The 25,105-nt window shown below is 49.4% G+C and overlaps 1 protein-coding gene and 1 long non-coding RNA gene across 2 annotated transcripts in view; both read left to right on the forward strand.

Moving 5' to 3' along the window:
* The window catches only part of RGS6 (regulator of G protein signaling 6), a 595,776-nt gene that overhangs the window by 463,446 nt on the left and 107,225 nt on the right, over window positions 1-25,105 (forward strand). The gene's annotated exons all lie outside the window — the stretch shown is intronic.
* Window positions 1,413-5,579, forward strand: LOC122222899. Its single transcript, XR_006203939.1, has 2 exons — window positions 1,413-1,510; window positions 4,224-5,579. It is a non-coding gene; the product is annotated as an uncharacterized LOC122222899 (long non-coding RNA).

Genomic DNA, 25,105 nt, shown 5'->3' on the forward strand with positions numbered 1-25,105 from the left:
CATTGTACCTGGCTTATCATGCTACAGATGTCCTCCTTGGGTTCCATCTTGGAACATAACAACTCAGCAGAAAATACAAAATGGCTCTTATTTTGAGGAAACTAACCGCTATTTTTTGTTTAAGTTTTTAAGCCATGTATCGCAAGGTACACTTGAAGTGATTCTGTAAGAGCTAGTACATTGTTTTAAAAGTAGTAATGATAACAAGAATAATAATAGAGACTCCAGTGAGGGGTCCACCTTGTTCATAGTCAGAAGACTGAAATTAACAAAAATGTACCATGTAAATTACTCTTTCTGCCACTGTCATTCATGACCTACAAAAACAGCAACTGCATATGGTTTAACCTAAGAAGCACAAAAGTGACAATTTAGTGTCAGCAAGGTGACATCCATCACAAGGATTAATGCTTTTTTTTTTTTTTTGAGAGAGAGAGCACGTAAGCACGAGTGGGGGGGGGGGGGGGGTCAGAGGGAGAGAAAATCTCAAGCAGGCTCCATGCTTAGCGTAGAGCCCAATACGGAGCTTGATCTCATGAGGGCAAGATCGTGACCTGAACTGAAATCAAGAGTCAGACACTTACCCCACTGAGCTTCTCCAATTAATGCTTCGTAATTCGAATTTTACTCTTCGGTGTCTCTGTTTTTATTTGTGCATTCGTTGGCCATATGGCTTATATAAGAACTAAAAGCATAAAAAGTTGATTCCTAGTTTAATGTTTATAACATTGAAGTAAAAATAATGTAAATACCGGAACACCACAAGAACGTGTTCTTTAACAGAGCTCTGTATCATTGCTCACTTTTGGTAAACATTGATCTGAATATTCCTACCACAAACGTTCAGGCTGGTTTTCTTTTCTTGTTATCACCTGCTCTCAGCCCTGAATGCGAGAAGTTTCACAAATATTCCAGAACTGCATTTTAAGCCTCAAACTCATCAAGTATCAGATGTGTAACTGAAGTTGATGGTCTTTAATTCCTCAGTGTGTTTCCAGTTCAAGTGAACCCCAAAGGAGAAGGGGATCCCACACACACAAAAAAGTCAACCAGCGTCATTCCGTTTAGGCCTCTGGCAGAACTCCATGGGTCAGCTGTAAGGAAGCGGCACCCGAACCTGACCTTGGGCGCTAGCGCCCATGTAACTGAATCGGTAGCTGCCCGCCGCTAACAGGAAGCTGGTCGTCCACACTCCGGCTCAGGACGAAGCAAGCATTTCTTTCTTTGAGCTTTCGGGGCCAGTTAGAGAGGATGCTTACAGCCAGGGGCCAATCCTGCCGCGGGCATCAGCTGCGCAGATGTTTACTTTCTCCTCGCTTCCACCGCAAAATGGGTCTGATGATAGAGGGCGCGCCCCCTAGCGGGAGGGCTGGGTAGCTTCAAGGGGACACAGAAGATGCTGGCACACGGTAAACATTCGGCGACCGTTGGCTGCCAGCGTCATGACTTCTACAATTACTGTCATTGCTACTGCTGCCGCAGGGGAGGGCCAAGGGACCTACGCCTTCAGGTATGACGCTGTGGCACCTGATTGTGACCCCTGCATAAAGGGAAGAAATGGACTGCGGGAAGCCAGTATCCTGCTTCCAGGAATGCGCCCTGCCAGCTGAACTGCGCCTGGTGATAAGCACCAGGCTCAGAAAGAACAGGAAAGATTGGGACACCTGGGTGGCTCGGTTGGTTAAGCGGCCAACTTCAGCTCAGGTCATGATCTCACAGTTTGTGAGTTCAAGCCCCACATCAGCTGGTCAGACTGGGGGGAGGGGGAGCGGTGTTGGTGCTTCATTTATTCTCTCTCACCCGTTCCTGCCTTCCGCCAACAACAGACAGGGGCCAGTGCATTGGGGAGTGTCTAAATTCAAAATAATCTTCTTTGTCAGGAAATGGAATTGGAAGTAGATTAAAAAAAAAAAAAAAGATTAGAATAGGATCATAAAGATAGGAAAAGGTGGGTTGGGGGCTTTTTTTTTGTTTTGTTTTTGCTTTGTCTTTTTCTGAAATCGTGGTGCAGCTAGGATACAGACTGGGCCCAAGGATAGGGAGGCACACACGTGCCTGAGCTCTGAGCCCGAGAGAACGTTCCAGACCTCCCCTCATGGAAGGTGACTCGAAGTACACTTGCTCTGTCACGTTGTCCTTTCTCGCCTCTCTTCATGCCCTTTCCTGTCTTCCTCTATCCTTGAATCCTAGCAGATAAAAGCACAGATCTGCTGGGAGGACGCACGTCACAGTGGGTCAGGTGAATTACAGCCATAACACCACAGAGATAAGAAGAAAGGCTGGCGCCTGGGTGGATCTGGGAGGGGGGTGTGGGACACTTGCCGTTATCAAGTTGTGCAGTTTAGCAAATGGCTGGTGGCAGGCTGGAATGATAGCCGGTTAATCTGTTTTGCACGCACTCCGAGGATGCAAAGCTGGAGCCCACCCAGGGTGCAGGCTGTCTTAGATGGCATTTCCCAGCTCGTTGCAGAGGATGCTGGTAAAACTAGCCAGAGACGTGAACAGGCATAGGAGCAAACGCAAGGCGTTGTGGGGGGTTTTTTAACCGTGAAAGAAAGATACTGCTAACTGGCAAGAGGTCCTGAGGTGCTAGCATTGTAATTAGTAAGGATAAAAATACTAGTCAAAGCTAGCATTATGGAAAGCTTGCCTTGATTGAGTACTTTTTCAAATGTGTGACTTTTTTTTTTTCCTTGATACCTGGGCAGGTGAGCCAGGTGGGGGCAAGGGAATCAGCCAGTCTGGGGTTTCTGGGTGAGGGATGGGGCAGGAGGCCAGGGCTGAGGGTCACTAAGGTGTTATCTTACAAAGGGCAGCCCATGAGAGGTTTCTAGGGGCTCCATTATCTGGTGGGTTTAGGAAGCTGGAAATGAGGCTCCGGCAGGTACATACCTTCTCACCTTAGAACAAAGAAGTCGTGCCACGGATGTTCCCGGACGTGAGTTCAAGTCACTCTGACAAGGCATTTTATCCTCCCAGCTCCCGTGAGAAGTGGCTGCTGTCATTACCTTCACCCTATGGGTGAGGCAGCAGACCCACAGAGAAAGCTCATGGCTTCCCCAAGTTCAGGCAGCTTGCAAGTGGCAGAGCCAGGCTATGAACTTGGGCAGTCTGGCTCCAAGTTCCTGCACTGACCATCTACAAGCCGGCCTATGTACAGGAGACAGACAGCGTGAGGGCACCAGGGATCAAGTCCCGTCAGCTGAACATCAGAGTGTTCGAACTCAAATCCATTACACAAAATACGATGTGTGTGTGCACACGTGATTGTTGATGACATCAGCCACCTCCTTGGTCCCTGCGTGTGCTGGCCCCAGGACTGGATCCTCTGGAATGGGCAGGTCAGATGGAAATCATGGCCCTGCAGACCCAGTGGGCACAAAAAGGTTCCAGATAATCACTATAACACAAGAGAGAAAACGGTAGCTGCTGAAAGGGAAGTATGGATAAAGTGCGGCAAATTCACGAAGGACAGGGATACTCTTTGCACCTGTGGAGTCAGGGAAGGCTTCCCAGAGGACGTAGTCTTTGTGCTGGGACTTGAAGTAGGAGTAAAACTTGAGATGGAGCAGAGGGCATGAAACACAAGGAGGAAAGGGGGGTTTGGTTCAGGGTGCGGCAAGTGGTCCAATCTGGCCACCTGAGGGTACAAGACAGAGACATGGCCTGAAAGACCAGGAAGGCTGTCCCCGGTGGGCAGGGTGGGGGGAGGAGAGACGTGCGTCCCAATCAGAACAGACTCAGCAGGCAGCTTACCCAAGCCCCTCCGTTTACAGATGACAGACCCAAGACTTAGCGTAAGCGGCTTGTACAACGCATTCATTAGTTTGTGGCAGAACCAAATCTCACACCGATCGGCTTGCCCCGATTTTCTTTGTGAGGTTCTCCAAATACACAGCCCGCCTCTGGAGTTAGTATGAGCTAAGGACCGTCCCTGTCTGCAGGCAAGGCTAAGCACCTACTATATGCTTGGAGAAGCCGAGGATCTGGGGGATCGAGGTGGCTGCAGGCACTTTGGAGAAGCGCGGCCTGCAGTCTGCAGTCCCCTGAGTTCTGGGACCGCTGGCTGAGGTGCACTCCTGTAATCAGCTGCCGCCACTGCTCCGTAGTGGCCGAGGCTTGCTCCGGCTACCTCTGCTTCCCCTTTACTGTCCTTTGATGAATCTAAAACTCTTCTATCCTGCCTACTCGTTTTTTCCCCCCTCTTCTCTCTTGGACGGCAGCATTTCACAGGTTCGTTTAATCTGTATAGCCTGAAAGTCCGGGACACCTTTAAACTCCTGAAGAACCTTCGCACGTGACTTCGGCTGCAAGCAGGTCTCCCTTGGCCTTCATTATTTGCCACTGGAAAATGCTGTAAATGACATCAGACAGACTTCAGACGCCACCTCTGGAACTAAGAAACGAAGCAGTTATTCAGAGCACCGGTGATTGTCATTGTAGAAGAAATAAGAAATCAGTATCGCAGTCGTGGATCCTGGCAGTTTTTTCCTACCTGGAGCTGCTCTCGGTGGAAGCGTGGTGGCTTTCAAGGGCAACAGCGCCCCCGTGTGGTGATACTGTTTATTGCACCCCAGGAGAGCCTGCAAACTCCGGGCTGGAAGGAAATGCCGGGCGGCCTCAGGCAAGGACATCCATTCACCCCAAAATAATTTCTGCCTTAAGCCGACAGGCTGGTTTCTGCCAAAAAGATGAGCGCAGTTAAGTTTTACCGTACTGATATTGTGTCTTAAAACTTAGCATCTCTTCTTGCCTGTGAAAGCAGGAAAAGGGCGGCCAGCGGCATGGGTTGCTTGCAATCATTTCCAGGGTTTGAAAGTGTGGGGTGAGTGGAAGGCGTGGGATTGCAGGGACGGAGTGAAGATCAGGAGGGAGGAGGAATGGCCCGGCAGGGCTGGGAGCCAGGGAGTAGAGGGGGTAGGGTAACATTTGGTAATAAAAATGATGGGAAGTAGAATAGCTTGTATTTTAAACTAAAATCGATGGCTGCATAGCAACAGAGAAGCAAATCGGTGTCACCAAAATTCAGAATTCCTAGCTCTAACGTGATGCTTTCCATGGCTGCCTCCCTACCTCAAGCGGACCCTCCATGCTCTCTTGAGAAAGAAGGATCTAGTTTCTCCTAACTGTGAGTGTCTGGGATGCCCCTCCAGAAGCTTCCCAAACCACTGTGCCCTGACCTCTGAGGAGCTGAGGTAGAGAAGGACAAGCACAGGACTTGAAACCCCAAGACTGGATTCTGTTCCCAGCATCGTTGGGGTGCTAAGCGGGAAGGCATTCATCACCCACCTCTCTTGTCGTTCTTAAGTTCTCTGCGGACAGCACACCCCTGACACCCGCACCCTGCCTACAGCTCCCCCCTTCTCCTCTCTTGGAGGCCACTGCACCTTGACTTGTGGGCTGCCACAGGGCACAGGGGGCTCCAGGGTCCCCACCGGAAAAGCGGAAAGAGTGCCCCCTGCTGACCTCACAGAGTTATCTCAAGCGTTAAACTGCATCTGAGAATGAATTCCTGAATCGTCGCACCTACGACGCGCACCTTTAGATCTATGATAGAAATAAATAAATAATAACCTAAATGGACACAGTGTCTTTATTATTTCTTATAACAAAGGGGCGAGGCAGCCTAGTTCATTCTTGTGGGTATCTTCATCCTTGGGGAAACCAAATCTAGAGAAATGAGATGGGGAGGTGGCCCCGGCTGGAGAGGAGCGGGAGAAATAAAGGAGTCTCTCTTTTTCCGGGGGAACTCAGGCCCAGTGTCAATGAGCCAGCCCAAGAGACAGGAAGTGGGTGCCCATAGAGGGTGGGGTGAGGGGTATCAAAGGGACAAGGAAACGGGTGTCCCCATGGAGGGGTTTGCCATCCAAACAGGCACAGATTGCAATGAAGCGCCTACCGGCCGAGAAACGACAAGGATTGCCAGGACCCACTAGGGGCCAGGAGAGAAGTACCAAACAGTTTCTCCTTCACAGCCTCCAGGAAGAACCTGTTCTACTGGCACTTTGTGAACTTCTGGCCTTCAGAAGGTGGTCCTTTGGCAGTGTTGGAATGAGGATCACAACTTTGGATAGATTCTTTTACGAACCCCCAGTGTCAGAGCCGGCTATAGACAAGATCATGAAATAGCCAGAAACGGGTCCTCTTTAAAGGGCCTTTCCTTTGCCACCTGTATCTCCCCCGTGGAATATTTATCCGTCCCTCCTGCACATGCCGGAGAGCCGCAGGCTGGCTTTCTCCTCTCAAAACCAAGTGGCTGGTGCCTAATCCTAAGACATGAGGTGAGTTAGAAATAACGATCAGCAATGTATTCATTACACAGTCGTTGATCACATAGGGGTCATGAGTCAGGGTGGCTGCCCACTGTCCCATTCATTTTTTCAGGGCTAGGCTAGGGTCATGAGGGGCAAACAATGTCCCCTCCTCACGTGAGGACATTTACTCAAGGCAGTGAGTGGCTATACAGGTAGCATTTCAGGCATGAGTTGGTGACAGTGAATGGAGGTGGGAGGGTCCCCTTGGGCGGCCACCTGCTTGGGGGTTTTCCTGGTGAGGCCTGGTGCTCTACCTGGACCTCGACAAGCCCACGTCTCCTCTCCCAGGGTAATGAGAGAAGGCCAAGCATCGTGTCCTCTTCCAGCCTTTGCTGGAATGTCCCACGTGTTATGGGACATTTTCATCTCTTTTCATCTCTTGCAGAACACCTAATTTCGGGGGGAGTTTTCTAGAGATTTAGTGTTTCACTTCAAGAGAAACATGTGGGATAAAAAGAAGTAAAGTATAACGAATAAATAAGCAGAGGTTTGTTCAGGTTGCGATTGGAAAACGAAGGATGTTATAACTTTGCTTGAATTGACGAGGTCCGGCTAAGGGACAGTGACCCCAAGATGGTGTTTCCTTGCTTATGGGCCCCGCTCAGTGAAAACCCTCAAAGGAAGGGCAATTCTTCCCTTACTTGTGATTATTGTGATTCAGAAAGATTCTGAAAGGAGTCTTAGGGGGATAGATAATATCTGCATTTAACTGACTAATGAAATGGAACATCATGTCATTGACGATGATTCCTTTTGGGCTGATGTAGAACAAACTTCCTTAGATACTTTTCCCTAGATTCACTTCAACCCTTCCCATCCATGGCTGTTTATGTTGCCATTTCCTTACCATCATCATGCCCATATCAATTTTAGTCATTGGAAAATACCCTGAGGGGCCCCTGAGTGGCTCAGTCGGGTAAGTGTCCATCTTCGGCTCAGGTCATGATCTCGTGGTTCATGAGTTCGAGCCCCGCATCAGGCTCTGTGCTGACAGCTCAGAGCCTGGAGCCTGCTTCAGATTCTGTGTCTCCCTCTCTCTCTGCCCCTCCCCTGTTCACACTCTGTCTCTCTCTCTCAAAAATAAATAGAGCATGAAAAAACTAAATAAATAAAACCAAGAGTGAAAAAAATGATGCTATTGGGGAGGAAAGTTTTTTAAAAAAATAATAAAATAAAAGGCCCGAGACCCCAGAATTTGAGTTCTGGGTGGCATCACCAAACCCCCTGGGCCGAAGCCTTCTGTGCAGCTGGTCTTTCAATAGAGTGGAATGTGTTTTGGGTTTGTGCTCATTTCAATTTCTAAACCCTTCAGGAATCAATGTTCTCATCCTGAGCTCAGTTCTACGCCTTAGATAATACTCCATCCAGTGCCTGGCACATCAATAAGTATTTGTTGAATGAATGAATAAATCAATTCAACAACCAAAACTCATAAAAGCCCATCCCCTAAAAAGCCTTCACAATACTGTAGGCAGAGCAAGAGAGGCACAAACCATAGAAGAAAGAGTTGATGGATTTGAACATAAAATAGTTAAAAACTCTGCCTCTAAAGGCATCTTAAGTGTAAGTAACAAATAGAAGGGGGGACGTCGTACAGCATAAATTTCAGATCAACTGTTATATCCTTAATACTTAACGAGTTCCTATTAATCGATATAAAAAGAGGGGTACCCCAGTAGAAGAAATGCAAATGGTCAATAAATGTAGTAGAAACATTTGCATCTCACCTCTAAGAACAGAGTTCTTTCCTTTTTTTTTTTAAATGTTCATTTATTTTCACGAGAGAGACAGAGCGTGAGCAGGGGAGGGGCACAGAAGGAGGGAGGCACAGAATCCAAAGCAGGCTCCAGGGTCTGAGCTGTCGGCACAGAGCCTGACATGGGGCTCGAACCCACGAACCGTGAGATCGTGACCTGAGCTGAGATCGAGAGTCGGATGCTTAACTGCCTGAGCCACCCAGGTGCCCCTAGAGTTCTTTTCTTAAATGGGCTGCCATTGCCTCCCAGTCGGACTAGCAATGATAGACAAGAATGCAAATTTTGGTGCTGTGTAGGGTCCAGGGAGGAAGCATGAGTGTGCCCTTCCAGACAAAGGGGGATTCGGTGCAGCAGGTTCTAAAGCCTTGAAAATAACCCAGAAGTTTCACTTCCAGAGATTCATCTGAAGGAAATCATAGGAGATACAACAACTTACAACTGTTGATTGTCGTAGTATCATTGCAAACAAAGTGGAAAACTACTTCTTTAACTATAGGAGCTACATTAAAAAAAAGGGGGGTTATTTTTTGAAAAGAAGAGGAAGTGAGAGAGAAAATCTGAGGGGGAAATGATGTGATTTTTTTAATGTTTATTTATTTATTTTGAGAGAGAGAGAGAGAGAGAGAGAGAGAGAGAGAGAGAAAGCATGAGTGGGGGAAGGACAGAGAGAGGGGAAGGGAGAGAGAGAATCGCAAGCAGGTTCCAAACTGTCAGCCCAGAGCCCGACTTGGGGCTCGATCTCATGAATTGTGAGATCATGACCTGAGCTGAAATCAAGAGTTGGATGCTTAACTGACTGAGCCACCCAGCACCCCAGAAGTTATGTGATTGTTAGTGTCTTCTTTTTGCTTAGCTGTATTTTCTAAAGTTTTTATTAAAATAAAATCTTTTAGGGACACTTGGGTGGCTCAGTCTGTTAAGCAGCCACCTCTTAATATCAGCTCAGACCATGATCCCCAACCTCTGTGCTGACAGCATGGAGCCTGCTTGAGGTTCTCTCTTCTTCCCTCTCCCTGCCCCCTCCCCCTCTCACTCATGCACACTTTCTGAATAAATAAACATTTTTAAAACTTAAAACCTGTTACTTAGGTATTGACAAGAAATTAATTCTTCTAAAATAGAAAATAATGCATGCTCAGGTAACAATGTAATTACTGCCAAGTGACCTAACCCATATTATATTAAGTCTTCACCCTATGCCTCAGAGTTCACCTATATCAAGTCCTTACCATAATTCTCAGAGTTAAGCAGGGCGGTGGCATTATTCCTCTGTGTCGTGATAAAACTGAGGCTCAGGAAAGTTAATGACTTGTGCAATATCTCACAGTGAATCGATAGCAGGCCTGGCCATAAAGTCAGGGGCGTCACATCCACAGCTCAGCCGATGATCCTTCTCCTGCGGTATGTCGCTTCGGAATAAAAACCCAAACGACCGTTAGACCGTTGTTGCAAAAGCGCAGAGCAAACTGTTTTGTGGTCTGGGAACACTTACCCGGGCATTATCGTAGGTTAATAGTGCCAAGCAAACTGGGTAGGTTTATTATTCCCATTTTACAGATGGGGAAGCTGAGGTTCAGAGACATTAAGTGACTTTTTCAGGGTTATACACAGCAAGCAAATTTGGGATTCAAGCACACTTTTAGTCCAAACCCTCTGCTTCGTCCACTTCAGTTTGGCATAATGAACTCTAACTTTATTAACACCCCTTCATGTGTCCTGTCACATACCCGGAGGTTTACAATTTGCCCCAGTCCTTCGTAAGTGCCCTTTCAACACTGTTGACAAGGGGTAACGAGACTTTGGCGCCAGCCCCGTGTGGCAGATTGTATTTCCAAAGCTGTGTGGAGTGCCATCTCCTGTCCCACATCCTCTTCTAGAACTTTGTCACTCTTCCATCCCCAAAGGTGGAGCCAACAGGGTCTAGCTGAAGTAATGCTTCATCGCATATGTTGCTTCCTGCCGGCCAAGGCTGGGTCGTAAAAATGTCAGGTGCTCCTGCGATGCTCTCTTGGAATCCAGCCACTGAGCAGTGATAAAGGCCAAGCAGCCCACAGAGAGGCCCACGTGGAAAGGAGGGGCCCCCGCTGACACCCCGGCCGAGCTCCCAGCCATCAGCAAGAGCTACCGTGCTGGCCGTGGGACATCTGGAAAGTGGGTCCACCGGCCCCCCGCCAGGCCACCTCAGCTGATGCTGCACAGAGTGAGGTGAGGTGAGCCCATCAAGCTGCCCAGCTGGCAGATCCCTGAGCAAAGTAAGTGACGATGGGGGCACCCGGGTGGCTCCGTCGGTTAAGCATCCTGACTCAGGATGATCCTGACTCAGGTCAGGATCTCACGGTCCATTAGTTCGAGCCCTGCGTCAGGCTCCATGCTGACAGTGTGGAGCCTGCTTGGAATCCTCTCTCACCCACCCTCTCTGCCCCTCCCCCATGGACTCTCTCTGTCTATCACGATCAATAAGTAAACTTAAAAAAAATAAGCGATGGTGTTTGGGGGAAGTTTTGTATCGCGGGCGCATCTGGGAACTGCATTGGTCTTTCAAAAGTAATTCTGTGTATGGGGCGCCCGGGGTGGCTCAGTCGGTTGAGCGTCCGACTTCGGCTCAGGTGGTGACCTCGTGATTTGTGAGTTCAAGCCCCGCGTCAGGCTCTGTGCTGACAGCTCAGAGCCTGGAGCCTGCCTCGGATTCTGTGTCTCCCCCTCTCTCTGCCCCTCCCATGCTCATGCTCTGTCTCTCTCTGTCTCTCAATAATAAATAAACGTTAATAAAAAAATTTTTTTAAGAAAAAGTAATTCTGTGTAAAAAAAACAAAACAAAACAAAACTCATTTTATCAAGTACCCACCATGGGCTGGACATTTTCCCAGGGGCTTGGGATGCGTCTGTGACAAAATCGATAAAGGTCCTTGCCCCAGTGGAGCTTGTATTTCGGTGGGGAGTACAGACACTAGCTAGTAAGAAACAGTGACTCGTACGTGAAAGGGAATAAGTGCTTTTGAAACTCTAAGAAGTAGGACAGGGAAAGGGGGTCAGGAGAGCAGGGTGGAGGCAGTTTGCTGTGTTACTAGTGTGGTCAGAGAAGCCTCGGTGAGGTGACTGAGAATTGGCCCTGTGGCTTCTGGGGGAAAAAGCTGAGTGGGGAGCGTGGTCAGATGGTGGAGAGTCTTGCGGGGACTTGTAAGGACTTCGGCCATTTCAGGGTTTCGAGGGGCTCTGACCTGATTGGCATCTTTAGCGGCTCTTTCTGCTATGTGGGGAAGCAGCCACAGGAAGGCAAGGGTGGCAGCTGGCTTACACGTAAGGAACTGATCCCTGGGCAGGCAACCGCAATGCAGTGTGACAGGCAGTTTGATGGGGACGCACGTGTGTAGGCTGTGGGACCACACGGAGTGCGGAGAGGGGGAGGCGGTAACATCTGAGCAGGGCTTTGAAGGAGGGCTTGGTGATAGGCCAGGAGCGGTGAGCAAAGGACCAGCATGTGCAAAGGCCCAGGGAGTGGGCAGGGAGAGGCTGCCGGATGGGCGTGGCTTTTTGTATGCCCTGCGGAGAGTCCTGAACTTTACCATTAAACATAGGGTATGGCTGGAGCGTTGGAATGCGCTTGGAGAACTGAAATGTTTAAAGTATTTGCACAACCTTTAAAAATCATTATATTGTGCTTTCTAAATTCTGGGGGCCAGAACCTGGTCACTCTGCTCAGCTCTGACTCCAGCAGGGTCTCCACACAATTTACAGACAGGAAGAGGGATGTGATTGGAATTCGAAGGTCACTGGGGAGAAGCCAACATATTAAATGGGTCCTCCGGGTGGATAACATTGTCACCAATGGTAACAGCAGGATTTGGGGTGGAAAATAAAACAGTGTCAGAGTCTTTCATGAATGAGGAGGAATTAACAAAAATTGGCAGAAAGCTAGTGGAATATGCAAGCCTCAAGTAATCAGGAATTGTTACATAAGAAAAAGAAGAAATGTTCTAAAGGAAGTCAGAGCGCAAGGAAGATGCCTACTTTCTCTCCTAACCCCAAATTAGGTGGCACCAGAACAAAGGCACTGAGAACAGCTGCAGGGGAGTGAGTGAAGACGAGGAGGTAGGGGTTCCTTCTGTGCTTAGATGAAGGCTTTTTCACCAATAGAGCTGGAGAAGGGAGGTTCCAGATGTGTGCATGGGGAGGAGGGGGCCTATTAAGGGACGAGGACGCTCAAAGCAACAAGAAGATGAGACAGAAATAATGGGGCACCAGAGGCACTTGGGCTTTACTCACTGGCTACGGAGGAGGGAGAATTAACTGGTCCCAACATCTCTACTAGCTCAAGTTACGGGGAATCCAATACATATCTGTGGGTTAGTTACATAAAAGAAAGGATGGATGGATGGACAGATGGATGATGATGGATGGATGGATAGCTGTATGGATGAACAGATGGGTGGATGTATGGATAGATGGGAGAATTTATCTCTCTCTGGAAGATTCAGCCTCACCTGGAATGGTACTATTCCTGAGAGAACCCTAGCAGAATTTGTTAGCGGCCAGCCCTCGCCTAATGTTGGAAGCAATGGATGGCAAAGGAGGGGCCCCCAAGCATTCTTGGCTCTCTCTGGATCAGTCTCTTCCTGAGACCTGCAGGCATTCCCTGCAGAATTCGTTCTGTCAGTGGTCAAGTAACTCCCGTTGCCCACTCGTGATGGCTCCTGGAGCCACTCATTAAACTCCACGTAACAGCTGAAGTGCCCTTTTGCTGCAGTAAGATCTCATCTCTGACCTGAAAGTGGAAAACCCAGGAGGCACAACATGGGCCACTTTCAACCCTTTAGAAACAAGGACGGCAATGGCCTTGGTAAAAAGGAGCCCACTCTTGCCAAATGTTTTCCAAGATCAGTGGTTGTCAGCTTGACTAGGCCTTATTGGAACACAGATGGCTGGCGTTTGTGGTTCCATAAGACGGTGTGCTCCTGAGAATGTGCATTTCCAACGCGCTCCCAGGTGATACACATGCTGGGACCACACGTTGAGAAACACTGCCCTGCGTGATTAGGTTTAAATCGGGGATTCCTATGTGTGCGGGCTGACACTGAGTGTGGCAGGGTAAGTCCATGTTGAAGGCCCCAGGTGTATCCTTGGGAAACAAAAGGGAGCCAGTGGCTGGTTAACCAATCCCTGCCTTCTGCTGAGGTTGTCGTCTGGCTCTTGCGAGCCGGGCTGTTTGCCAGCGGAGGGGTTTGGAGAAGTCTGTGAAGGAGGGTGCTGGAAAGACTCGGGGCCACCGGTTGAAGCTGGTCCCGAAAGAGGAAACTTGGGGATGGGGATTGATGGGAGCTTCATAACTCCAGGGGATTTATTACCTCCATAACTTCTATACTATAACTTCAGGGAAGTTATTACAATGCGCTCATCTGGCGTCCGGATGGACCTCCACATGAAGCAGAGGTGGCTGTTTACACAACACATCGTACGAAAGAAAAAAGATCAGAGCAGTGTTAAAAGGCAACCATCCACGTAACCTAAAGGAAATACTAAGTACATGCAATTCCCAAGCTTCATGAAGGGGATCCATGGACCCAGACAGCATTTCTTTAAAAGAGTCCATGTCTTTAAAAGAGCCTGGGTGGCTCAGTCAGTTAAGCATCCGACTTCGGCTCAGGTCATGGTCTCATGGTTGGTGAGTTCAAGCCCTGCGCTGGGCTCTCTGCTGTCAGCACGGACCCTCCTTTGGGTCCTCTGTCTCCTTCTCTCTGCTCAGCCACCCCTCTCTCAAAAATAAATCAACATTCAAACTGTTTTTTAAAAAATAAAAAATCAAAGAGCCCTTTCTTTTCTCCCTCTTCTACTTCTCTCACGAGCTGGCACCCTCCCTGTTATCTCCTCTCCATCACGTCCACCCTAAACGAAACAAAACACAAAAACCTACCAGTACTTACTTAACCTTGCTTCTTGGTGTTTCTCTCCCACTGTCCTCGCCATGCATGTTGGCAACAGCCCAGGAATGGGGTGGCTTTGCAAGGACCCTGAAGGAGGGTGGAGGCTGGGGGAAAAGACGGGGGCCAAGCTAGAACCCTTCTCCGCAGGCAGATGAGGGGGAAAGATAGGAAAAGCACATCTCACTTTTATTTTCTGTACAGATCTTGGCTTGGGCACCCCAACCAAGGTCTCCAGCTGAGATGCCCTCAGCCTTTCCCAGCAAAATTGCCACCTTCTCTGAATTACTTAGTCCCCTCCGAGAGCCCTGGCATGCGTCTGGCACCCTCAAACCTCCTCCCTCACTCCCTTCGCGAACTACTCTGAGGGCCAGCAGCCTTTTTTCTCTCCCGACCAGGGGTCAGTGTGCAGTTAGGCATATTGTATGTAGTCTCTGACTTTGTGCTTTTCTCCCTCGTTTGTTTGATCTTTTCTCCCCACATGCTGGTCACCCTTAGGTATGCTTCTTACAGGTGGGAACCACGGCTTTACAACCCTGCGACACCTGGTGTCGGTGGTCTGCAGGTCCCAGAAAACAGCATGTAGTCAAAAGATACGTTCCTTTGTTCTGCTCTGCTTAATTCTTGCCCTGCTGGTTGTCCTCTTTCATCTGATTGGAGGCGAGATGTTCGGAAGTCCTGGTGACAGCCCGAATGATGTACACGCTCATGCGTGAGGCAAACACTTATTAAGCATTTACACTACACACGGATACATACGGATACAAGGACTTACGAGGAAAAGCCCACATGCGCTGGGATCTTGCAGTCTAGTTGGGAAGCATGGAAACAAGGATCTTTCACGTAGAGGAGGCACCCGATTTTTTGCAGCAGTCAGAATCTTTAGAGTGGACCGTGGACCATCTGTGCCACAATCACCCCAGGGAATTTTTTAAATGCAGATGTCAGGGTTTACCACATGCCCTTTGGGGATAGGCCCCCCCAAATCTGCAATCTTAATAATCACCCCACTGTTTCATCTCTTTGTAATCAAGGCTATCACTTCTCTATTTGCAAGAGAGGGTTCAGGAAGGGAGTAGGGTCGCAGGGATTGTCATAGCCATGCTTCTGAATTTTTTTTTAACTTTTTTTAACGTTTATTTTTTTGAGAGAGAAAGACAAAGCATGAGCAGGGGAGGGGCAGAGAGAGAGGGAGACATAGAATCCGAAGGAGGCTCCAGGCTCTGAGCTGTCAGCACAGAGCCCTACGTGGGGCTCAAACTCCTGAACATGAGATCATGACCTGAGCCGAAGTCAGATGCCCAACCGACTGAGCCACCCAGACGCCCCCTGAATTTTTAATTTATGTCTTCAGCACCATCTGCTGTGATTCTGGCATCTCTACTCCCCTGAATCATTGCCAGGCTGATGCTGTGTCTGGGCCTCCCATTTCTCTGTGATCTTTGACTCCTGAATGCTGGTTAATCATGACATCCACTCTGCTTCTTATCACTGTGTTCTGAATTTCCCCATTTTTAGTGGTTTCAGATTATCTCTTCTGTCTGCCTCTGGTTTGCTCTTGCACTTGGCCTTAGTGATCCTGGTGGACATCATTCAGTTGCCTCATCTCAAGTCTGGTTTCCCAGTCTTCACCAATGGCAGCTCCTGTTCTGGCAACTACATGATCGAAGGGAGTGAGAGATGTCATTTAAAGAGACAGGGAGAGCCTCTGCCCTCACCTCCCAGGGGTAAAGACATGTCACAGGCGATGGGACCTCTGAGCTGGCTTCATGGCTACCAGGCAAGAGAGAAAAGTAAAGAGTAAAGATCAAGGCATCGTTGCCTTGACCAGATGTATTTATAATCTTCAGTCTGAGTCAGAAAACTCTCTTCGTCCCTCAGTGCAGGAGCCTCATCAGGCATCCCGAGGATCCCACCTGGTCCTTGCTCCTGGCCCCCCGACTTCCTCCGGGAGGAGAAGTCTTCATCTCTCCCTGGTTAAAGTACCTCTGTTTCTTAAGCAGGATTTAGAAGAAGCTCATCCATAATGCTTCACTGTGGCTTTCAAGTTCTGGCTTCGTTTGCCTCCTTCTTCACACCCTCCACTACTCTTCCCCCTTTCCCTAGAGCCATGCAAATGATTGACTCTAGGCATGGATGCTGGTCCCAAAGTGCCTAGATTCAAACCCCGGCTTCACAGACCATGTGACCTCAGCAAGTTACCTAACCTCTCTCTGCCTCCCTTTCTCCATCTGTAAAAAAAAATGGGGATAATGACAGTACCTGCTTCATGGGGCTTCTTTGCATATAAATGAGTTCATTTATGTGAAGTGCTTAGAGCAGTCCCTGACCTATAGCAAGCACTCTTTCAATGTTTGCTGATTCTGTGGCTTTGCGCATGATGCTGGAATGCCATCCCCCCACTAGCTCGTTCCAACTTGTCCTTTAAGATTCAGTTCAGGGGCGCCTGGGTGGCTCAGTCGGTTGAGCATCCGACTTCCGCTCAGGTCATGATCTCGCGGTCTGTGAGTTCAGGCCCCGCGTCGGGATCTGTGCTGATAGCTCAGAGCCTGGAGCCTGCTTCGGATTCTGTGTCTCCCTCTCTCTCTGCCCCTCCCCTGCTCATGCTCTATCTCTCTCTCTCTCTCTGTCAAAAATAAAATAAAACATTTTAAGAAATTAAAAAAAAAAAAAAGATTCAGTTTAAGCACCACCTCCTCCAGCAAAGTGTTCCCAGCAGCCAGGGCTGATGTAAGTGCCGTTTCCGTGTTCCTAGCTTCCTGCAAATGTAGCTGTCAAAGCACTCAGTGTGTTGAAGAACAACAGTTTGTTTACTTGTCCATCATCCCCCTGGGATTGTGAGCCCCTGGAGCATAGGAACGTCTTGTCAGGCTTGGGACCCAGTAGTTAACTTAGTCCCAAGACCTAGGAGGCTCTCCTGTTGACTGAGAGAATGAGACCATCCTGAAATCCACTCAGGGCATGTTTACTCTCCTGCCCACCTACTCCTTCTGTCATTCAAAAAAGAAATCTCCTGAGCATCCGGGATGTACCAACTATATTTTCCAAGTACTTTTTGGTGATCTACCTGTACTTTCTGTGTCAGCGCTTGTAGCTAGCTGGGACAAGAGAGGAAGTTGATTTTGACCTAGGGTTACTCATGGCCTGACATTAACAAGAGAAATTTTGGAGACCCAAAGTCTCGCTGGTAACTGCGTGAGCTATTTCTCTCAAATTCAAAGCCCTGTTATAGGGTACAGACTTCCCAGCTGGGCTCAGACAACCCTACAGGCCATCGGCACATCTGATGATTTCGGCTAGAACAGGTGTAATAGAAAGTGTTCTTTGAATTACTGGAGCCCTTTTCTTCATCCGTTGCCACAATGCTTCTCAAGGTTTTATGCTACCTTCTTAGGTATATTACCTCAATATAGATTGGAAGTGTTGCCAGTTCTGTTTTGAGAAGAATGCTTTTCTCGTCTCCTACACGTAGAGAGCCTTCTGTTTGTGTAACAGCCCCACATGGATGTCTGCTGTTCCTGACCCCAGCACTCATGTTTCCTTCCCTCCTTGGTAAGAAAGCCCCATTGGTGGCTCAGCACACTGTTGCCCAGAGTCAAAGACTATTTCCCGGCTTCGCTTAGAGCGAGATGTAGTCAGTGACCAAGTTCTGGCCCAAGATGCGGACGGTTTCCTTTTGCAGTAGCGATACGTTACCGAAAAGTCAGTGGCTTAATACGACACAGACGTATTACAGTTCCAGAGGTTAGAAGTCTGACGTGGGTCTTCGAGGGCTAAAACTGAGCTATTGGCAGAACTCTGTTCCTTCTGGACCCTCTAAGGGAAAATGTGTTTCCTCACCTTTTCCAGCTTTCGGGGGCTTTCTGCATTCCTTGGTTCATAGTCTTTTCCTCTATCTTCAAAGCTGGCAGCTATCTAGCATTCCCTCCTCTCTCTCTCTCTCTCATTCTCTTTCTCTCTCTCTCTCTCTCTCTCTCTCTCTCTCTCTCACACACACACACACACACACACCCCTTTGCTTCTGTCATCACATCTCCCCTCTCTCTGACACCCCTACCTGTCTTATAAAGATCCTTGTGATTACATTGGTCCCCCCTGGCTGGTCCAGGAATCGCCATCGTGAGAGCCTTAATTTAATCACATCTGCAAAGTCCTTTTTGCCACGTAAGGTAGATAGTCACAGCTCCAGGGGTTCAGACATGGGCATCTTTGGAGCTGTTACTCTGTGTTTCACAATGTGTAAATAGAGTAAGGGACTCCCGGAAAATGTGCTTGAAGGGAGGCGTCTCAACCGGGACAGGCACTTTTTAGTTCTTATGTTCTTCCTTCTTCCTCCTGCCTGAAGCTGGGATGTGATGCCCGATACTTTGGCAGACATTTTGAACCAGGAAGTGGCTTTGGGGTTGGAAGCCAAGCACTGGGAGGGTGGAAGAGAAATGTTAAGGCATGGATTCCTGACGATCCATGGAACCACACGTCCAGACCTCTTCTATCAAATATACTTCTGTCTTGGTTAAGTCACTGTCATTTTGTTTGTGTTATTCTTTTTCTAGAATGTGCAGCTGACCCTAATCTCAATCCCTCAAAACTATACACAAGTGTCTACTTAACACATATCAGGCCTGGTTCTCTCAATCTACTACCCTCCCCTCAGCATGGGTACAACCACTGCCGAGAAAATGTTTTAGAAAAGTGGACAGCGTTGTAATCATGTATTGATCAGACACCAGCCTTTAGTTCTGCCTGTAGGCTGAGCCGCATAACCTCAATATTAATCAGGGCTTTTAACAATTCTTTCGGAGCTTTAGCCATATTTTATGATAATATCACCAGCAGAATCAGGGTGGTCAAGGATGGGCTAGTCCCGAATAACTCGAAATAGGACCTTGTGTTGGCCCCCTCTTCAACATACACATAAATAATCTGCAATAGCAAACAGCAAGGTAGCTTTCCATACCAAAGATCTGTCCCGCCTTACTATCAAGATTCAGAAGTGGCCCTAAGAAGTGACCAACTCTATCAAAACCAACACCCGGAAGAAAAAACAGCACAGTGATTAGCTATGCCAAAATGCAAATCATCGATTTTGGCCAACATTCTGTGAAATATTCATCAGATGTTTATTGAAAATCCGTGATGTGCTCTGGGCAATGAGCCAAGGGGGCCGAGCTGAGGACACGGGGGCATCTCTCCTTCAGGACCCTCAGATGCACCGATAGAGAAGACAGGCCAAGAAATGAGTGCCGTTGACTTTATCCTTTTATTTCCAGGAATCATAAGCTCAATTCTATGATCCCTTACAGCAGCTATCCCTGACCAAGGGCTCCTCATAGAGCTCTCCCCAGTCATCACTTGGATCCTGTTGTATTCTCATTAATTCTAGCAATATCTTTAATTATTCACCACCTGAAATCTATTCCGTTTTGGAAGCAGCCAGCACTTGGGGCAGGAGAGCTGATGAGGAAATGGTGCTAGGAAGAATATACTCAGGATCGGTTTGATACTTATTCTTTCCTGGTTAGTTGCAGAGTTTCTCCACTTGGGAGTCTTCTCAGCATCTTCTCTAAACAAAAGCCAGCTTCTCTCTGCCTGGAGTTGATGGGTATGAAAGGAGGCTTGCACGTTAGAAAGACGCCTGGCTTCTGACACCATTCCACCCCAAAGTCTTCTGACACAGGCAGGGTCTGGAGCTTGCAGTCACCTCCGTGCCGAGTGACGGTGTCCGCTCGGAGGCAGGGCTCACACAGCAGTGCGTGGCCACAGGCCAGCTCCAGAGTCGCACAAGATGCTTTTAGAGAGTCTGCTGTAATTTAGTGTTAGAAAAGTCAGAAAACAAGTGTAAACTTGTTGCAAATCAGAAGAGAGCACAGAAATCCTTAACTGTCTCTTTGGCTTGATCACCAGGCAGAACTGTCAGGGGCCGTAAAATGGTGGTAAAGGGTGCAGTTTTCCCTGCATCGAGGCATGAGCAAGAGAGGTGGCTCTCTTGCAGGTTCTGACGGAGGCTGGCAAAGAGGGGCTGGTGTCAGAGCTCGTTTCTCCTGTCATCTCCCCAGAAAGGGAATGGAGTGCAATGATCACAGGCTAAGTCACAGAAGAACGAAGCCTGGGCATTCAGAGTAATGAAAGGCATTTCAGATTGAGGAAGGACAGGCTCACGTCCCCTGCCAGCTGCACCATTCGAAAGCCAAGGGCATCGTTCCAATGTGCTTCTCATCTGCATTTTCTCCATGGGTGACCTCATCCAGACTCACTGCTTAAGGTGAATTCCTACACACCAATCACTCCCAAAGAGTATCACCAGCCTGCTCTCCCCCTGAAAATCCAGACTCATTTGTCCAACAACCAACTTGACATCTCCACTCAGATAGCTCCTAGAATATAAATCCGAGACAAGACACGGCCAACAGATGATCCCAGGCTTCCTCCCCAACCTGCTTCTGTGTCTCAGTTAGTCTAAATTCCACCGTGCATGCAATTAGTTAAGCTGGAAACCTGAGAGTCAGTCCTGACTCCTCTTGCTCTCAGACTCCATGTCCCGTCCAGTAGAGAGGACCAGGAGCCCTGCCTCCAAGGTAGACTGGAACCCCACCTGCTTCTCTCATCCCACTGCCACGGTGGAGCCCAGCTAGCGTTGGATTCCCCCAACCTACTGAAAATGGCTACCAGCTGGTCTCCCTGCTTCTGCTCCTGTCATTCTATAATCCCTCCTCCTCCTAGCAGCCAAAGCCACCTTGGAAAAATACCCAAGACAAGAGTGCATCCTTTTTCACAGCCGTGTAATATTCCATTGCATACACGCACATCTTCCTTATCTGTTTGTTTATGGACAGACACTTCCGTATCTTGGCTGTTGTAAATAACACCGCGACAAACGTAGGGGTGCGTGTACCTTTTCAAGTTAGTCGTTTTGTTTTCTCGGGGTAAATACCCAGCAGGAGAATTATCGGATCATGTGATATTTCTATTTTTAACTTTTTGAGGAACCTCCATACTCTTCGTGGGAGATACAGGCTTGTGGTTACGGGAGGAAGATGTCACAGGGATATAAGGCACAGCCGAGGGAATATAGTCAGTGGCACGGCAATTATGTTGTATGCTGGCAGGAGTAGCTACATTTGTGGTGAGCATAGCATCACCTGTACACCCATCGAATCACCATATTGTACAACGAACGTAACATTGTGTATCAACTGCACTCGAATAAAAAAAAATTTAAATAAATGGAAACATACCCCAGGGCCCTCCACAGGCTTCCCGAGGTGCGGTGGCCCCTTCCTCTTTGGTCTCAGCTCCAGCCCGGTCTGTGTCTCCAGCCTCCTATCTCCAGTCCCACACGCCTGCCCTCTGCATGGTCCCACCCCGGGGCGGGGGGGTTCTCCTCATCGTTGCCCTTCCTCCAAATACACACGCAACCCGTCCTTCCTGCTGCTCCAGCCTGCGGGGCTCATGCCATCCTGCTCACTTCCCAGTCTCCGTCGCCCCGCGGTCACGCTCGCCCCCCTCGCTCCATTTCATCTAATTACACAGGTCCGCTGTTGTCTTTGTGGGGCTCGCTCCTTGATGGTCGGACGTGTCTGTGAGGGGTTCGTGAGTTCAAGCCCCACATTGGACTCGCTGCTGTCAGCCCAGAGCCTGCTACGAATCCCTCTCTCTCTCTCTCTCTCTCTCTCTCTCTCTCTCTCTCTCTGCCCCTTCCCTGTTTGCGTGCTCTCTCTCTCTCAAAAATAAATAAACATTTGAACCAATAAATAATCAACGGCCATGGATCCTGTCCGGCCACTGTCTCCAACAGCAACCACCTCCTCTAGGTTTCCGTAACTCCTCTATCTTCCTGTCCCATTGGACCTCGTGGAGGAAACTTCTCCAGCTGGTGCTCTGGCCCCAGACTGCTTTGCCATCCCTGAACCCAGCTGTACCTTTGTCTACACCACGTTCACTGCATGCCCCGTAACTGTGGGGTTCCCGGGGGTCCCCTGCTCCCCTCCAGGACCTCGTTGGCACAGCGTAAACATGACCATGCTTTCGACCGTAGACGTGCCTGCTGGTGATGGTGGCAATTTTTCTTTTCTTTCTGGCCTTCCTTTTCCTGTCTGATATCCCAACACGCCGCCCTCAGCTCCAAGACCACTCCTTAAACCGCGGAGGTCCGAAATCATCTAGAAGCTTAAAAGAGAAAATGTGCTCCACGTCTTGGAGATGAATGCAGTCATTTCTCCCTTCTGTGGGCTGGGTTCAGCCCCTCTTTTTTCCTCGCCGGCCACTGTGTGCAGGCAGTCAAGATTATTCCCTGCAAGGGGACTCACGGTCGCTGATCATATGAGTGGTGCTGAGATCTGGCCTCTCCTCCGTATTACTTAGGTTTCTAACATATAAAAGCAGCTCCCTCCTCGAAATTTGTTCTAGCCTCAACTTCTTTTGGTCATTTGTCGGGACTGTAGGGTTGGGAACATATTACGGAAGCAATGCGATGGCTGTGAAATATGAGAGGGTGCGTGTGTGTGCGTGCAAGGGCACATGTGAATGTGTGTCGGCTCCATGTGTGGGTATGGTGTGGACGGCTGTGGACACATGTGCGTGCACAGCATCCGTGCTAATAGGGGAAGTGCGATCTCTGGGAGCAGGTGGGGGGGGGGGTGGGGAGGGAGGGAGCTGGAATGAGAGACTGAGGTCATGAAGAGGGAGCCAGCCCCTGCAAGCCCCAGGGACCTCCGTCCTCTCCCTCAGGGTCCTTCCCTGTCCCCACATGTGCCTCCGTTATTGATCTTAGAACCTGACCTACGGAAACCAGAAAAGGCAGGTAGAGAGATCCGAACTGTGGACTCTCAAAACTCTCCTCCACCTCAGACGGCTGGCTTCACTTTCCCCTCAAATCTTCCAAAGCCAGACCCGGGCCCCTTACCTGCCTGCCCGAAGAAGAAGAAAAAGAGTTAGGGATTTCAGGAGGAAAGAGTGGGGCGGGGAAGGCAGGTAGTATGGCTTGGCTGCTGCCAGCTCCCCTCTGGGCAGGGCCCTGGTGTCTTTTTTTTTTTTTTTTTTTTTTTAATGTCTGTTTATTTTTGAGAGAGAAAAAGAGAGACAGAGCTTGAGCAGGGGAGGGGGAGAGAGAGACACACACATAGAATCCAAAGCAGGCTCCAGGCTCTGAGCTGTCAGCAGCGATACCAACATGGGGCTCGAACTCATAGACCACGAGCTCATGACCAGAGCCGAAGTCAGATGCTTAACCGACTGAGCCACCCAGGCACCCCGCCCTGGTGTCTGTATTTATTTTATTTTTTTAACGTTTATTTTATTTTTGAGACAGAGAGAGACAGAGCATGAACGGGGGAGGAGCAGAGAGAGAGGGAGACACAGAACCGGAAGCAGGCTCCAGGCTCTGAGCCATCAGCCCAGAGCCCGACACGGGGCTCGAACTCACGGACCGCGAGATCGCGACCTGAGCTGAAGTCGGACGCTTTACCGACTGAGCCACCCAAGCGCCCCTGTATTTATTTATTTAAATTCTAGTTAGTTAACATACAGTGCAATATTGGTTTCAGGAGTAGAATTCAGTGGTTCATCACTTACATACAACACCCAGTGCTCATCGTAATAAGTGCCCTCCTTAGTACCCATCACCCAGCTAGCCCATTCCCCACCCACCTCCCTCCATCCACCCTCAGTCTGCTCTCTAACATGAAGAGGCTCTTGTGGCTTGTTTCCCTCTCTTCTCTCCCCTCCCCCTTCCGTATGTTCACCTGTTTTGTTGCTCAGGTTCCACATATGAGTGAAACCATATGGTATTCTCACTGATGGCCAGGCCGTGAGTGCCATTCTGCCAGCCTCCTGGTTATCCAGGGCCCGGCCAGTCCTCAGCAAGGTCAGGACACGTAAGCCTCTGATCAGCCCCTATCGTTCCTGCCACTGCTTCTGTTTTGTGTCAACACCCTGCCACCCTCCGACAACCCAGCTCTCTGCCCTCGGCGCTCAAGGCTGTCAATCCAGGTAGAGTCAAAGGGGAGGGGTCCTGGGGAGGCGAGATGGCAGCAGTTCCGAGAGAACCCAAAGCCACCGGCCCTCCACTGAAAGAGGAGGAGGCAGGGAAACACGTGGGGGCACGCCGCTCTTCCTCTGGGTTTGGGGGGACCGCACCCGCAGTGGAGTTGTAGGGGCTGCGGACTGACCCAGAGCGTTCACGGTAACGCTGGCAGAGGCCATGAGGCTCAGGCTGAGAGCAGAAGAGAGGGGAGGGCCAGCATCCCGTTGCCGGGAACACATGAGATCATTCCTCAGCAACTCTGAGATCATTTCCCTTTAGCTCGTAAGCCCGGTTCTTTCTCTGAGTCGCGCCTGAATCACCGCCCTCGGCGTCTGGCCACAGTGCTTTGCGCGTAGATGATGCCAGAGTGTGCTCTTGACTCTTTGCCCCCCCATGACTCTTCCCTTCCACAGAGACTTGCTGTTACTCCACCTTGACCTCAATACAAATGTTAGGTATGCCCTGGTGCCGTTAGTGTGGTTTGCTTCTGGCTGCCGTGGTGGAGCCCTTGGCTTTACATCCAGGGCTCCCCCTCCGCCAGTCTCTTCCCACTGTTTCCTGCTGTTCCCAAACACCTGCTTCCTGACAGTGGGTCAGCTCTGGAATGGCACACACCTGTCTGTGACCCCAGGGCACCCCACGATCCTCCAGTCACAGTCCTTGCAGCACACTGGTCCCCCTTCTTGTTGGAGGACAGCCATTTTATTCATCACTGCAGGTAAATGAGTGAAATGTTCCAGTCACAGTAACAGCAGTCATAATACCAGTAAAGCCAACATTTACCCATCCTTTGCTATGTGTTGAAGGACTCGGGGCGGAAGCTTTTCCAAGCTCATGTCTCCCCTCTCAGACCGAGCTTTTTATCCTATCTCATAGAAACTGAAGCTTACGAAGGGCGAGGCACATCCCCAAGGCCACCGAGCTGGTGGCAGGGGGAAGCTGGATTCACACCCAGGCCACTTGGCTCCTAGCTGCTCCTGTGGGAGACGCCAGGTGAGAGCCCGGCTGGAGCTGGGGTACAGGTCTCCGAGGGGTCCTCGTCCTGCTTTGCCTCAAGAACTAGGAGCAGACCTGGAAGTATATCCCCCGCTGATAGAG

Source organism: Panthera leo, chromosome B3, assembly GCF_018350215.1.
Source record: "Panthera leo isolate Ple1 chromosome B3, P.leo_Ple1_pat1.1, whole genome shotgun sequence".
Classification (NCBI taxonomy): Eukaryota; Metazoa; Chordata; class Mammalia; order Carnivora; family Felidae; genus Panthera; species Panthera leo.